This window comes from Trachypithecus francoisi, unplaced genomic scaffold, assembly GCF_009764315.1.
Source record: "Trachypithecus francoisi isolate TF-2019V2 unplaced genomic scaffold, Tfra_2.0 Lachesis_group13, whole genome shotgun sequence".
Lineage (NCBI taxonomy): Eukaryota > Metazoa > Chordata > Mammalia > Primates > Cercopithecidae > Trachypithecus > Trachypithecus francoisi.
The window spans coordinates 24,258,417-24,271,989 of record NW_022681458.1 but is presented as its reverse complement, the minus strand read 5'-3'; the positions used below and the strand labels follow the sequence as shown (position 1 = coordinate 24,271,989).

Below are 13,573 nucleotides of genomic sequence, written 5' to 3'. Positions count from 1 at the left end.
AGGGAGAAGAACAGGCAGATTCAAAGCATAATTTTACCACATGTCCTGAAACTCTTAAGAGACAGAGTTGGCAATGAAGGCTTGCTTGATAGTGTCACTGTCAGGTTTCCCCATTGTTCTTTGGGGTAGAATTCTCATATTTGGAGATCTCAAAAAGTAGGTTTAGTTGTATTTATACTAAATAAAAAGAAAAAAGTAGATCTTTTGCTGCTCTTTCTAATCCTAAAGTTCTGTGGTCCAAAGCACAAAGGTTTAGTAACGCTTCCCTCTTCATTACATTCTTGTTCTGGGGAAGCAGATGGGACTTGCCTAGAGAAATGTTCAAAGCAACGCTTTTGTTTTTAGTAAGGACCAAAGAAAGACCCAGATGCTTTAGAGTGTGGAAATAATCAGATTTTATTGATCAAGAAATTCCAGACACTTGGCAGCCTTATTACTATTATTATTATTATCATTTGGTGGGGAGGAAATGTAGTAGGTCATACCATGGAGATGGAGATGTTCTGGGGTTCTAGTAAGGACCATGTCACCATGCAGAAATATTTGTTTTCTAAGACTACTGCAACAGTGAAAGTGCACTTTCTTCATGTTGCAAGAGAGGAAAGACAAAACTGAGGTTTAAAAGTCCCTGGTTAGAGCAGGAGAGCCACAGGAAGTTCTTCAGATGGGCACACAAGGCTAACTTGACATTTTCCAAATTTTCCCTTATGATTTTATTACCTCTTTAGCTCTGGTTTGGCCTAGCTTACTTGCTACTCCCTGTGACATCTGCTTTCTTGTGGGTGTGACTAGCTAGGGCTGGTATTGTGGGCAGTAAAGGAATTTACCAAGACAATCATAGGTAAAGACAGGCAGATTTATTAGACAAAGTATGAAGGTATGTTGCAAGAAAGCAATGGGCAGCACAGCAAAGAAGGGGCTGTCTGCAAAGAGGCAGGGGCTGGAGGGGAGTTTTATAGGGTTTATGTGCAGAATGAGGTTGTGCTGCTGGGTCTATGTGGGGAAGGAGGTCATTGTGCCCACAGGTTGTTTGTGTTTAGCCATTTCTCAGAAAAATTGTTTATTGTTCTCCTCCAACCTGGAGCTGGCCTTGCCCCACCTTGTGTCCTTTCTTTATTGTTGCTTATTAGGACTCCACATGCTCCAGATAAAAAAAGTTATGTCTCCCTAGAACCAGCTACATAATTTGTGAAGTCCAATGCAAAATGAATATGCTAGTCTGTTGCTAAAAAGTTATTAAGAATTTCAGAAGAGCATAAATCTGGGATCAGTGTGGGTAGGTGGGCACAAGACTGTTTGTGATGCACAGGTCCCATGACTATGAAGCCCACCCTGTCTTTTCTGCCTCACTTAAGCCACTACATATGGCAAATACCAGATAACTAAATTGAAAAATCCCTATCTTGTTCACTTTTATAGTCCAGGAGAGCTGGTCAAATCTCCTATTCATAATGAGAGATTGATGAATACTTACAAATGACTTGCTTCATACTGAGGCTGTGCCATTTGCCTGAGAATGAACTTAGCCTCTTCATTACTGGTGGGTAAGTTCATTCTTCATTACTGGTGGTCCATGACCATCTCCCCTCTCCCCTCCTCACACACATCCTTTATCCATAGCTGGTACTACTCCTGTCTTCACTTCTCCTACTCAAACACTCAAGCCTTGCCAATCGCTGCCCTCTTCCTCTTCCTTCTCCTTGCTCTCCTTTAGTGGTGCTTTCTTCTATGCTCCTGTAGGAAACTGGCTGAGTCCTGGGGTACATGCAGCTCTTCTGTATTCTAGTGTGGCTGAATGCACACACTTAGTGCTTATACTTAGTGATGGGAGATGTTAGGGGCCTGAAGGTGGTTTTCCAGTCATTTACCTGAAGATTGTATTCTCAGCTCTGAGACAGAAGGAGCCCAGCTGCAAAGAAGCTAGGCCACTGTGACTGGGTCTTCCCCTCTCTGGGATATCACAAAGTCCATATGAGGTCAGTGAACCAATCTACAAGAGAAGGGCTGAGCAGGGAACCTGGGATGATTTCCTCCAATATTTAGTCAGACTGATTTTCTGGATCCAAGCTTCTCAACTTACTACATGTGGGCAAATCATTATATTTCTCCCAGCCTTAAAAATCTTCAGTAAGTTAAAGAGAGAAGGGTTATAATAGGAAGAATTATAATATAAAAGGAAGAATAATAATAGGATTGCTTAATGGCAATCCTATTATTTTACTAATGAGGAGACTAAACACCTAGTTGGAGATCACCTCCTTACTGGCTCAGAGCTTCAGGAAATTGCTCAAGGGTGCACAAATAACTGAACAGCAGAGCTGGGATTTAGATCCACATCTACTTAATTTTAGCGCATGTGCTCTAACTGCTGCCACAGAAGGGATGCAGAGGAAGATGGTCAGTTACCCGGAGGGTGATATCTTTGACTTAATGTTCACCATAAAGACAGCTATCAACAAAAGACTTGAAGTCTAACTTGTTATCTATTGTAGGAAAGTGCCTGCAATATGGTAAGTTCTCTAGTGATATTAAGCCATTTAACCCAAGCCAACTATGGAGTTGGAGAAGAATGGGGTGTGTTATAAAATACTGACATGATTTACATGGAGGGGTAAAGTTTTAATCCTAGACTTCTGCCCTAAGTGAATAGTGAATGACTGCTGAGTAGATACAGGAGCAGGAAATAGATGCGAACAGAAAAAAATTGGCTTTAGTTTTGCATAGGTTGAGTGTCTACCAGATAGGTCCAATGTCCCCAAGGATGCCCTGTAGACAAATGGGATAGAGACATGGGGTTGAGAGAATGGGGTTGAAAGTAAGGCATGCAAAACTGGAAGCTGTGACACTTGAGGTGGTCAGAGCACTTTTAGGGGACCTACTAAGAGTCAGGCACTGTGAGAGCGCTTGAGGAACCTGATCTCATTTCTCTGTCCTTACCTTAGGTGATTCCTGCAGAGCATCTGACAATCAGAGAAGAGTTAGAATACATTAAGCTCAGCATCACATATGTGGTTTAAATACAACTCTACCTCCTTCTCTTTCTTTCTGTTCTTTTCTGCCTTTGTTGCCCTACCCAGGATTAAAACCTTAAGTCTTATGTTAAAAGAATGACAAGAGAACTGTAGCATTCTCTGCCTCTTGGGTGTCTGCAAGAGATGGGATATTAGAGGGACACTGGGGGATGCTTGGATGATCACGTCCACCCCTTCACCCCCTACAACCTCAACATGAAGTTGGCCTTCTTGAAGTGGGTGAATCACTACAGCCCTTGTTCAGGAAGTGTGTTTGAAACCAGGCCGTTAAGGAAGAGAGGAGACGACATTTCTTGGGACCTTCTTGCCAACCTGACCCTTCTGGTTGGCACCACCCAGAGCTACATTGCTTAGGCTTGAAGCCCAGGTGTGTTGTTGGGCTCTTCCCCCTTTATGAGGCCCATGTTTCTATGATGCCAGGTGGCAGCCCTTCATCAGCCTTTGGGCTACATCATTGTGGTGGTGGCTGGAGTCTCTTTTTTCATGCAAATTGCTGCCCAGTGAAACTTCATAAAGCAAGGCTAATCATGTTACTCTTCAGTTCAATCTGAGAAACTCTTTATTGTCTACAAGATGTAGACATTTTGACTAAAGTGTTTCAATTTCCATATCCCCATCCCCAACGCCAACCTGGCTTTTTAGCCATGTCCTTTATTTCCTTCAGGGAACCTCTGTTCTAACCAAACTGGGTTATTTAAAAAGTAGAAAAAGTACAGGTGTTCATAGGAAATTCAGTGATTTGTACTATTTTTTTTCATCTTCACCTATTAAACTTCCATATGTGTTTCAAGACTCAAAACAAAGGCCCTATACTCTATGGTTACTTCTTTACTTGGTTACATTTTTTTTTTTTTTGAGACGGAGTCTCGCTGGGTCGCCCAGGCTGGAGTGCACTGGCCGGATCTCGGCTCACTGCAAGCTCCGCCTCCGGGGTTTACGCCATTCTCCTGCCTCGGCCTCCCCAGTAGCTGGGACTACAGGCGCCCGCCACCTCGCCCGGCTAGTTTTTTTGTATTTTTTAGTAGAGACGGGGTTTCACCGGGTTAGCCAGGATAGTCTTCACCTCCTGACCTCGTGATCCGCCCGTCTCGGCCTCCCAAAGTGCTGGGATTACAGGCTTGAGCCACCGTGCCCGGCGCTTGGTTATATTTTATATCTACCAATAGAAGATGCCTTCTCCGGCCGGATATAAGCTTCTTGAAGTTGAAGCTATATTTCCGTGGGGCTCTAGGGGATGGGGCAGGGGTAGTAGATTTAAAAAATGAACTGGAATAGAGCTTTAAATTTTACATTTTGGGGACTTAGAGTAGAACTTAGGGGAGGGCTGGGGGGAAGATTACAAAGGGAGCACAGTAGAACGTACTTATTATCTTGATTTGTAGTAATGGTTTATGGGTGTATACCTATGTCAAAACTTATCAAATTGTACACTTAAAATATGTGCAGTTAATTGTATATCAATTATACTTCAATACATTCATTTAAAAAGTGTACATTGTTCAAATCCTCCCTCAGGAGCTCTTTCTAGAAGTAAGGCAATGAAACCAGGAATATATGCCTAAATGTGTCAGCAGACAAAGGCTTTAAAAATGCTAGACTTGTATTTGAAAGGCATAAAGAATTCTGCTTAGTTTCTGTAATTCATGGGGATTCCAATGGGCTATCCTGATAGGAAGCCAGCTGATTTAAGGAATCCTAATAGGTATTTTCTTAATTTTATCCAACATTTCAGTACTGCCTCAACCACTCAACCAAGCTCTCATGTTGACTTTCAGCCATTGTGACAAGGCACCATCAATCATCATGTCCCTTTACCAGGAGGGTTCATGTCATAAGCCACTATATAAAGGAAATGATGGGTGGACTGCTTTGGACAAATGGATTTAGGGTAGGAGAGAGGGACAACAGTGGGAGCAGGCAGATATTGCTATTTCAACAAAAACCTCGTGCTGACCAGAGATGAGGAACAGAAGATGGTGAAGGCCTGCAGATGTAGGTGTTCAGCATGTCATCTGAAATATTCCCCACAGACGCAAAAAGCAAGGAAATTATCTCTGAAAAGGAATGAGAAGACAAGGTATTGATGACATTTTCTGATTATAAAGGGGACTCTCAGGACTGAGGAATTGTCACCCATGCTTGGCCAGTCTCCCAAACTGACATGCCTCTTCAAAAGCAAAGATCTCTTATCACCTTCTAAAGACTGGCCCTGGTACTTCTCTAACAATCCCTTCCCTCACCAACACCCACCCACCAATAAAAAACAACCACCCAACTCTCTCCCTGCTTCCCCACAAGTCCTGTGGAGAGCCAGGCTTTCTGTGCTCATGGCTTGTCTTCTTTGTGCTGTAGAGCCTCCTTCTAATCTTGTCCATGCAGTAAAAAGAGATCACACAAACCCTGGACCTACCTCTTTGAGGTGGGACTCAAACTCTTTGAAGGTCTGTTATTTGATGGAATCTCTGGGAAACTGAGTTGGGAAGGTCCCTATATGAAAAATACATGGGTTTTTGGAGTATACATCTTTAATATTCTTATTTGTCTCTTTAGTCAGCAGAATATGTCAATGTTTTGGTTGAAGAAGCTGCTTGAATCTGGGCTTTTCTGAGCCATGTGTTCTCCCACAACCAGCACAAAGAAAGGCTTTTGGTACAGGCCCAAGACCACCATAATCATCATTGATTATTCCTCTCCACCCCAGTGTCTCTAAATAAAATTTCTCTTCTTTCTCTGACAAAGGTGTTTTTGAGTGTTACTGTTCAGCTGAAGAGTGACGTTGGGTGACCTTAGAACCCTAGCCCTTCATGTAATCAGATGGGTGTGATAAGTAGAGGGAGAACCACGTGAGTCAGGAGGAAATATGTAGTTTACCCTTTTTTTCCCGTTTGAAAGATTTACTATGATGTTTGTGGTTGGGCTTTGGTTTGGGATAAATTGAGGTGCTTTCTGGATATGGTAAGGGCTTATTTGGTTTGATAGACCATTAAACAAGCCCAGTGCAGGCTGAGACAGGTGAACCACCAGATCACCATCAGCTCACACTTCTCATTCATTTGTTAGCAGAAATGAAGATGCTTGTTTTCCTAGAAACAAGCCCAGATCATCCATCATGAAGTCCCGGAATTATAAATGTGAGGAAGTGCAAAGACACAACATACGCTTACAAAGGCATATGTACATTTGGAACTCTTTAAAGGACAACATCCTCGAGCTTCTCCTGGTAGTATACTCTAGATGTAATGTAGTGTTTGGGCAATTTGGGATCAAATAATTCTTATAGCTTTATAGAATCCCTTGTGTAATTAAACGTGAACCTTGTATAACTTATGTAAAGGTACCAAATCATCTCTTACTCCCAATCCATTACCACTAAACTGCAGAAGTTCTGCTAAGCACAGCTTGCCGCCCCCCGAGAATCATAAATGCAATCTTTAAAAACCATTTACCAGCAAGACCAAAGCTAATCTGTAAGGTTGGGGCCTCACAACTCAATTCTCTATTTCCTTTGGAACATGAAAGATGCAGAAACCGCCTTTTTCTTGTTCGGCTGACTTAGGTGGGCCCCAGGGTTTTGTCCTATTTGCTAGATGTTGATGAGCTTCTTGCATTTCTTTGATGATTGCTTTTGCTCTTTGGTGGTCACATTCGGTCTTAGTGTAGGAGTGTGGAGAGATGGCAATTTACTGCTTAAAGATGTTACGGCAGGTGTTCCTGGGCGCAAGAGCGGAGTGTCCTGAGGTAGTGTATGTAGTAATAATACAAGTCGCTCTTGTGGTAGCAGGCTGTAGTAATATAGCTATATCATTGGATATAAGCATGTCTTATGGTAGTAGGTCACGGTAACGGGTTACAGGTACCTCTGGTAGTAACTGGCTACAGTAATGGGTTATAAGTCTGTCTGGCAGTAGTAGGCTGTAATCATGTTGTGCATACACTGACATAATCTCAGGGAGAAGGCAAAGGCAAAGAGGTCAATAGCCTTCCCTGCGTCATTCTGGCGCAGTCCTCCACACCACCCTCACTATTTTCGCTACATTTACATAGGACATGTTTTACTATTGAATAATGCCCATGTGCCAGGTCCTGTTCACATGTCTATGTACTCTAAGAAATGTACATATAGTATATATAGTCTAAGATATATAGTCCAAGAGAAAACCAGAATAAATCTAATAGTACCAGGAGATCTATCACATGTTCAAACTTGAAACTTAGAAGAAAATTTTGTAATTGATAATTGTGGAGAACTATAGGATGTGAAACATTTGAATCTTCTGTCTCGGGCATTCAATATTTATTGATGAAAGTCTTGTAGGAGGTAAGCAACCATGACCCAAGTTATACCTTACAGCAGCTTTTGTGAGTTATGCGAGGCGATAGGGCCACTTGAGAGAGCACCTACAGAGTTATAGGGCCAGATAGCAGATGTTTTATTCTTTGCAGGTGATAGCAGCCATAGTAAGTGAATGGCTCTGACTTTGTTTTAATTAAACTTTGCTGGATTTGGCCTGCAGACAGCAGTTTGTCAGGCCCTGCCCTAGAGCCTGTGGAATCATTATTTCATTTATCTCAGTTGTAGCATCGAGGTAATCAGGGTCCCAATTTCATAACTGAAACAGGTGGAATGATGAACTTGCTTAAGATCATACAGCTGAGGATGTGCTTGAATTAAGACCCAAGTCAGGGTGGTGCTATTATACCTTCAAAAAAGTCACACAAAGGAAGAGGTATGTAGAGCTGGCTGGCAGGGTTCTATCTACCCTCACTCCTCCAGCCCCTGGGAGGTTGGATCCTCCTTCTCCGGATCTCACCTAAGTGTCAATATTATGCTTCCTTTTCCTAAGAGTTTCATTAACCCTTTGCGGTAGCTTGTTACTTCTACTCAGGGGCTTCTTCCTCTTTCTGGATACCTTTGTGCAGTAGGCTATCTTTATACTTGTCTTCATGGGACTGGTAGTTTTATATTTCTGGTAAAAGGGTCTTTTAAGGAGCATAGGGAAGTAGGGCTAGGGGACAGAACCTACTAGTCCTAAGCCAGATGCTACTCAGGCAATTAAATCAGTGACAGGAGGAGGCAGCTATCAGGTCAGGGCTTTGTATGATGCAATAAGGGTCATAATGTTATAGCCACCATTATCCTTGATAACTCATCATATCAGGTGCTGAAACTGGTCCCAGATTAGAGAGCATAAGCTTGTGAATCTGAGTACGGTCCCTCTTGCTCATTTATAACTCATGACCTAACACTTTTCTCCAGTCTTTCTGCTTTTCAAAATTTTATAGTTGTCCATTATGGTGCACTTTCAATACATTCTCCAATAACAGAAGATAACTCTCATAGCTTATGTCCAAACTGGTGGCCCAAGAACCGAAACAGCCCACAAATATGTTTCCTTTGACGTCCTATGCAGGCCAATATGGAGTGAGCAGAAAACATTTGGATTAGTTGCCACCATGGAAAAGTCAGGAACTTTCATGTAAAATCCAGATATTTGACTTCTTGGTTGCTCTTAAAAATGTGCAATGTCTATCAATACTAGATTTTAACTGGTTTGCGCTCAGAAGCATCTTTCGAAAGAGGCACGTACTTGTCAATTTGCCTGTCTCCACAAATCCCTGCTTGTGTTACTTTCTACTACCTGCCTGAGCTCTGAAGACATTTGATTTTGTAACCTCTGTCCTAAACTTTTGGTAGCTAGCACTACCAGCTGTGTTGGTTTCATCGCTCTCTTGCCCACATTTATCAAACAGTAAAGAGGACAGTTTGATATTCTAGGTAGGGGATCCAAGGACAAGCCTCTGGAATTGTATACAGGGCAACCTGCTTTTTGGATCTTTATTCAGATCACTGGGACCACACATTATCAAGTCTATCTCATTGCTAGCCTCAGAATCCCTTCTTTTTCCTGAAGAATAGTTTGAAATTAATGAGGAAATTACAAGAATTGTAACCACAGAGAAGAGAATCAGTTGTCTGTCTGGATGTGACTTGGGCTCCAAATTGGGACAGAAGACTCATAACACATTATAGTCCTCCTGCCCCTGACACTCATTATTATTTTTTGGTGCGTATAACACTGTGTTCTCTAAATGCTTTCTTGATAGCTGGGACAGCAGGAACATTGTGTTAGGCAGAGGAATTGCCTTAAACAGGTCCTGGACCTGTGAGTCTTTTTCCAGTTTTGTGATTCCCTGAAGGGCGGGGACCCTGACTGACCTCTACCTGCATTGTTGGTGTATGACAATAACAATGGCAGCGATGAGATGATAATGTTGGAGCAAGACAACTCACTGGATTATTCATTTGTGTATATTCTCAATATATTTCCCCTCCCCTCTTTGAAGCAGAGAGCCACATTTTCATTTTGTGTTTTCCTGCTTTGGGTGGGGGATGAAATGAGCTCTTTGTACATAATTCCCTTCCTGAGTTTTTGGTATTCAAAATCCATAATTCCCTTGCTGGGTATTTGATATTATTGGTATGTTTTGGGGACAACTTAATTTTATCTCACCTTCCAATACAACCTGAGATAAGAACTTGAGTCCAGGCTTTGTAATGGGAGGTAGATTATAGGAAGCAGAAGGGAGGGGACAGGCCACGTGGGACAGGGAAGGAAGAGAATAAAGAATATGTTACCGAGCTGAGTATTGTCATCAGCAACTGGGGTTCAATCCTGCTGGAGACCCTCTGAGAAACTGTGGAATGCACCAGATGCGGGGAGGCTGGGACATGTAACGGATTTCCATCCTCTCCTAGTTGAAGGTTTCCTCTGGGAATGTTAACTGCCCCCTGGGCTGCCTAGCACCTTTGATAGGTAGGAATACTTGCTCCCTGATATATTATTCTCTGCCTTTTTAGGGCCTCAGCCAAAACGGAGACAGAAAATGCATCATGCTAACATTGTTGTATGTATGTGTCTGACTACATAACACTCTATCATTTTGTTTTATACAATCTATGAACCAACATCTTATATTTACTGCAGCTCTAATTATTTTTATTAAAATGTATACAAAAATTTACATCTTTATTCAGTATTGTCTGTATTTTTTATATTTTCTTAGGATACAGCTTATAAAAGTGGATTTATAGGGTCAAATGGGTTACATGTTTTCTAAATTGCTTTTCAGAGAGGTTTCATTGACCTGTAGTCCCATCAGCAGTGTGAGAGAGCATTAAAGGTGAACTTTGGCAATGACCTGGCATGGGTGACTAAGAGAGGTTGTAAACTCTTATTGCTCAGAGGACTTTCAGCACAGTGGAGGCCTCTATTTATTTGGGGTAGGTTAGAGCACTAGTCTATGTGAATAGAAAATGTATGAAGGACATTCATTCCGGATTCCTTGTCTTCCCTGGATTCTAAAAGTGCTTCTTCATAGTATCAGCTGAAATAAGCATATACAAAACACATAAAATAGATTCTTCAAAGACAATTCCATTTTGAGATACTTAATAGAGTTTTCAAAGGTTCTGAATTTACCTTCCCATCATTACACCCTTATTTTCTGTGTATCCATGTACTAAATGGGTTACCAGGTGTTCCATGTTCAAATTTCTAAGATTATGTGGGAAATGATAACTCAGATACATATTAGAACTCTTGAAATTTTGATTTACATGACCAAGCACCTTGTAGAAGTTCTGACAGTTGATTGATAGAATTGGAGCCCAGTTTCCCTTTGTCCCTTTTGTTTCCCAGGAGTTAAACTAGAAAATCAGAGGAAAAGATTAAAAAGTGGAGATCAAGAGAAAGACAGAAAAACAAAGACCAGAATAAACAAAATTTCAATTCATCCCCTGGATGAGTGAGCACAAGCCATGCTTCTTGATTCGAACTCAGGTGAAGGTTGAAATGCAGCCACATCTATATTTTCCAATGCCTTATCTGTCTTCCTTTGCTTCTCTTATTTTATAGGCTCAAAGCACCTTCATGTCTATCATCAACAATAAATGGGCCTGGTATCATTGGAAATGTGAAAAATAGAACGTAAGAATTTTCAATCCCCCAAAGAAACCCTGGCTCCTCCATTATCTCTGAGGTTTCCCATAAGATCTCTTAAAAGTTTGTTGTTTTCCAGTGAGAACACATGGACACAGGGAGGGGAACATCACACACTGGGACCATTTAGGGGGTGGGGAGCAAGGGGAGGGAGATCATTAGGACAAATACCTAAGGCATGTGGGGCTTGAAACCTAGATGACAGGTTGATGGGTGCAGCAAACCATTATGCACATGTATACCTATGTAACAAACCTGCACGTTCTGCACGTGCATCTCAGAACTTAAAGCAAAAAAAAAAAAAAAAAAAAAGGGTGTTGTTTTCATGGAAGAGGTGAACTAATTTCCAAACCAGTTGATCCCCACCACTGTCTAACACAGGCTATTCCTCCAGAGCACGTGGGGGAGCTGTTGTGCCACTCAGTCCTGGCACCAGTCTCTTTCCAAGAAGAATGTGAACATGAACATATATACCCAACCATCCAGAAACAAGGTTCTTAGTACATACTAGTCATAAGAGCAGGATGTTTGAAATTGGTAAGGTCCTAGAGTTTTCAGAACTATGGAGGCCAGTGGAGCATGGGGGCAAAATGCAGTGTTCATTGCACTGTATTCTGTTGCCTCTCCAAGCTTCTCCTTTTAAGCACAACAACTAGCTGAAAGTGTTTTGTTTCATGATGAAGTCTGCAGACAAAATAAGTGAAAAACGAAGCCCTCCTAAAGTAATAAAGAGAGAGCACCTTAGGAAGAAGAGATACAGACAAAACCTCTTTGCCATAGTATGGCTTACATTTTAGTTTTCCCGATTTCCTGGGAGTTTTATTCACTGATATTTTCCAAGAACCTAGACCCATGGCGAGAACAGTAGATGATCAATAAATACTTGCTGAACAAAAGAATGACTCCAGTTCCAGGGCTAGTCCTGGCCACTCTTTGATCACTTGGTCCCTCTGTGATTTCGTTTCCTCATCTGTTAATGTCTGCTAGTGGGTGGGAGGAGAGGGGAAGGTTGTAATAGCCAGTCCCTGAGATCCTCTCTATTTGGGATGGTGTGTGGTTTCCGTAGTCAAGGTCCTAGTTGGTTAAGTGACTTAAGTAGGCATCTTCTTTACTGTTTCCCAGAATAAACTAACCCATATAGGAAAGAGAACAGTTCCATTCCTGAGTATGGGCATCAGAGTATGAGCGAGTTGAATCAAAGTAGATCTCTTTCAGTTTTAGCTTTGCCCTCTGTTAATTTCAAGCTGTCCCTGAAATTCATATACATGGCGGTAATATGGTTCTAGTGTTTCTGTAGGTGAATAAATTTAATCCCATCTCTGTAAGGCAGCCTCTAGTTTGGCCTGGCCAGTGTTCCTTCCTATTTACTTTCTGTTCCTCATCATGTTTTCTGCTCCTATCAGTATCACATAGCAATGCTTTCTCACCCTGGCAGTGGCAGTTCCTTCCAGTAGCAGCCAGGGATACCAGTTTGCAGTTTTGTCAACACTTGTAGAACTAGGTCCATTGTTCTCCCGCAGAAACACCATCGGCCGTCATCTGGCTCAGGGGTTTGGGTCCCAGCATGGTGAGCCCTCCCCTTCAGCCCCAGCAGAGAAGCAGCTCCTTTTCTAAGGGGTGCAGATCAGCTCTGTGAGTGTCTCCCTTCAAGCTTTTAAATTTTATAATTCTAATGCTCCCTTGTGTTCCCCTAGACTAAAGATATTAGCTGCTTATAATTGCTACCTCTTCGATACCTTAATAATATCCCCTTTAGCCTTTTCTGTTCCTAATGCTGTGAATAATTCTTTATATTAAATTCTCTCTGTTAAAATAACTGGTGTGATTTGTTGACTGAGACTAGATCCTGATGATATATGCCCTGGAACAAGGGAGCCAGGGGTTATCCCATGAGGCCATAGGTTCCTGGGCATATCAGATTCTCTGCTTGTATGCAAGTGAAGTGGCTCTAGTAGGCCAAAGGTGGCCCTCCAAAGAGTAGTCACCCATAGGGGTCACTTGGGAAGAGAAAGCATAACAAAACTGGAGGAGTGTGCAAAGAACCTCCTGGGAGATCTGCACAGAGATGGTGATTTCAGCTATGTGGACATAAAAAAAGCCAACTTACCATACCGACAGGTTGTAAGGGCCAGATGGGTGATTCAGGCATGGTGCTTTGGGAGTTCCAGGAAGGGAAAAGTCAATAAAGTTAAGGAGAATCAGAAAGTTTCTCAGAGGAGGTTGAGTGGGAAAGATAAACAGGGCTTTTCAGTCTGGAAAACTAGCCACAAGCAGGGAGCCTCATACACAAGGCCAAGGAACTTGGCTTTGCTTCTGTGTGGGCATCTTATCATGATATCGCCCTCAAAAGTCATACTATATATATGACTCAGTCACTGTGTACACCACCCAGCAGGCCCCAGGAATAAGTCAGGGTTGAGACAAAAAGATTTGTTTGCTAAAGAAAGGGACTCGCCTTTCCCGCACTAGCTTTAGATGATCCTGAGATGGCACCCTGTCTGTGGGCTACTCTGAGAAGAGACATCTGACTTGGTTTAGTTT

At 42.2% G+C, this 13,573-nt stretch overlaps 1 long non-coding RNA gene across 2 annotated transcripts; it reads left to right on the top strand.

The window, feature by feature from the left end:
* Positions 1 to 1,413: 1,413 nt before the first annotated feature.
* On the top strand, positions 1,414 to 5,766 carry LOC117095314. 2 transcript variants are annotated; one of them, XR_004441918.1, is made up of 3 exons: positions 1,414 to 1,544; positions 4,765 to 5,109; positions 5,583 to 5,766. It is a non-coding gene; the product is annotated as an uncharacterized LOC117095314 (long non-coding RNA). The 2 variants fall into 2 exon arrangements; XR_004441919.1 differs by having other exon boundaries at positions 1,416 to 1,544; positions 4,808 to 5,109.
* The last annotated feature ends 7,807 nt before the right edge of the window (positions 5,767 to 13,573 follow it).